This window comes from Pelodiscus sinensis, chromosome 22, assembly GCF_052426305.1.
Source record: "Pelodiscus sinensis isolate ZL-2025 chromosome 22, ASM5242630v1, whole genome shotgun sequence".
Classification (NCBI taxonomy): domain Eukaryota; kingdom Metazoa; phylum Chordata; order Testudines; family Trionychidae; genus Pelodiscus; species Pelodiscus sinensis.
Genome location: NC_143073.1, coordinates 19,505,618 through 19,508,613, shown reverse-complemented (window position 1 = coordinate 19,508,613; position 2,996 = coordinate 19,505,618).

The following is a 2,996-nucleotide window of genomic DNA, read 5'->3' as shown; positions in this document are numbered from 1 at the left end:
TACACTGGAGAGTAAGGAAAGATACACTGGAGAGTGACCTAGACAATTTGGAGGATTAGGTCTGATGAGGTTCAACAAGGACAATGGCAGAGTCCTGCATTTGGGACAGAAGAACCCTAAGCACTGCTATAGACTGGGAACTGACTGGCTAAGCAGCAACACTGCAGAAAAGGGCCTGGGGATTACAATAGACAAAAAGCTGGATGGGAGTCAACAGTGTGCCCTTGGAGCCAAGAAGGCTAATGGCATATTAGGGTGCATTAGTAGGAGCATGGCCAAAAGATTTAGGGCAGTGACTGTTTCCTTCTATTTGGCATGGTGAGGCCACATCTGGAATACTGTGTCTAATTCTGAGGCCCCCATTAAAGGAAGGATGTGGATGCATTGGAGAGAATCCAGCAGAGGGCAACAAAAATGTTGAAGATGCTGGGGCACTTGACTTATGAGGACAGGCTGTGGAATTTGGGCTTATTTAGTCTGAAGAAGAGAGGAGTGTGGGGGGACTTGATAGCAGCCTTCAACTTCCTGAAGTTCCAAAGAGGGTGGAAAGAGGCTGTTCTCAGTGGCGACAGATGACAGAATGAGGAGCAATGTCTCAAGTTGCAGTAGGGAAGGTCTAGGTTGGATATTAGGAAAAACTATTTCCCTAGGAGGGTAGGGAAGTCCTGGGATGGGTTCCCTAGGAAGGGGGTGGAATCTCTATCCTTAGAGGTTTTTAAATCCTGGCTTGACAAAGCCCTGGTCCCAGATGATTTAGCTGGGAATGGTCCTGCTTGTAGCTGCAGGTTGGACTCAATGACCTCCTGAGGTCTCTTCCCACACTATGATACTATGATTCTATATCTGAAGGGGCATTCCAAAGTGGATTGAACTAGACTGTTCTCAGTGGTGACAAAAGACAGAGCAAGGAAAAGTGGCCTCAAGCTGCAGAGAGAGAGGTTTATGCTGAATACTAGGAGGGTGGTGAAACACTGGGATTGGGTTCCCTAGGGAGATGGTGAAATCTCCACCCTTAGAGGTTTATAAGTCCTGGCTGGGATGATTTAATCGGGGTTGGTTCTGCCTTGAGCAGAGAGCTGGACTAGATGACTCCTGAGGTGTCTACCAGCCCTACGATTCTATGATTCACTTTTTGGGTACAGCACTGCCATGGAAACTCACGTTCAGCTGATTAGTCACCACGACTTCTAAGTTTCTTTTTAGATTCATTACTTCCCAGGATAGAATCCCTCCCTCTAGAAGTATGGCTGACATTCATTGCTCCTAAAGGCATAATTTTACATTTGGCCATGTTAAAATGTACACTGCTGACTTGCATCCAACTTACCAAGTGGTCCAATTCATTCTGCACAGGACTTAGTTTGTAATGAAAGAGGTGCTGGGGCTCAAACAAATGTTTACATTCAACTGATGCAGGAAACCCAGAAGTGCTGGGGCAATGAGTTGCCAAGCATAGAGGTGCCAGGGCTCAGCCCTGGTAAGTCCTGGCACCAGTGAAACACTGATTCTGTATCATTGATCAGCACACCTCATTATTTCCACCCCACACACTAGGGACACATCACTCAGGCTGTGTCCAGACTCCATGCCTCCGTCGACGGAGGCATGTAGATTAGCCAGATCGGAAGAGGGAAATGAAGCCGCGATTAAAATAATCGCGGCTTCATTTAAATTTAAATGGCTGCCCCGATCTGCCGATCAGCTGTTTGTCGGCAGATCGGGAGAGTCTGGACGCGATGCCCCGACAAAGAAGCCTTTCTTCATCGACACAGGTAAACCTGGTTTCACGAGGCTTACCTGTGTCGATGAAGAAAGGCTTCTTTGTCGGGGCATCGCGTCCAGACTCTCCCGATCTGCCGACAAACAGCTGATCGGCAGATCGGGGCAGCCATTTAAATTTAAATGAAGCCGCGATTATTTTAATCGCGGCTTCATTTCCCTCTTCCGATCTGGCTAATCTACATGCCTCCGTCGACGGAGGCATGGAGTCTGGACACAGCCTCAGTGCTGATTCCATGTCTACAATTATGTCTTAAGACTTCTCACTTAGCCCCATTTTAATCCATTAATGTGTGCAGATTCATTTTGTATCAGTCAAGAGCTGATTCTAAATCTTGTGCGGCACTAAGTCAAATACCTTCCAGAACTCTACGTAAATACAATCAATAGCGCAAGTTGAAAGTCCCTGACCCGGCACCCTCGGAACTAATCAATCCTGAGCCAGGGAATTTGCCAGGCCAGGGGAGGTCAATGCCCACCCCTCTCCTGCTGCTGGTTGCTGGACTTTGCTCCGGAGGCACCACTGATGGAGCAGGGTTGGGGAAGGGGCACTACAGAGCTCTGCAGCCACTGAGTTGTGTTCCCAGCCCCCAGCCACAAGGCTCTAACACCTCTTCCCCAGAGCAATCCCCCATTCCTGCTCCTCCCTTCCCTTCCCTTCCTGAGCTCGAACATCCAAAGGCATTATTTGCAGCATTCTGGAAGCGCTTGGGAGGGGAGGAGTTGCTTTTCCCCATGAGCTCTCAGCCCTCAGCACCCATAGATGCCAAAACAGTGTTGCTTCCCATTACTTATGTTAATCCCCTTTGAACATGTATTTCAGTCATGTACTAGCCAGTCCCTTATTTTGCCCAGAATCAATGTCAAGGTAACAGACCTACAATTACCTGAGTTATTCTGTTTCTCTCTTTTAAATAAAGGCACAACATTAGCTTTCTTTGAGAAAGAGAAGATATCTTCTCTATGTCACATGCCAAAAAAAACCCTCACAACAGCAAGTCCCTGAGCCCAGGTCAACTAGCTCAAGCCAATAGGACTTGCACTGTGGGGCTTAGAATAGCAGTGAAGACATCCCTGCTAGAGGGTTGGAACCTGGACTCTGAAACCCTCCCCTGGGCTGTAAGGCTCACTCTTGTTGGGTTTCTTTTGCCATGCAGGCACACTCCTAAAGCAACACAGTGCTGGGAGAGGACCGATAAGGCCACGGAAACAGGTGC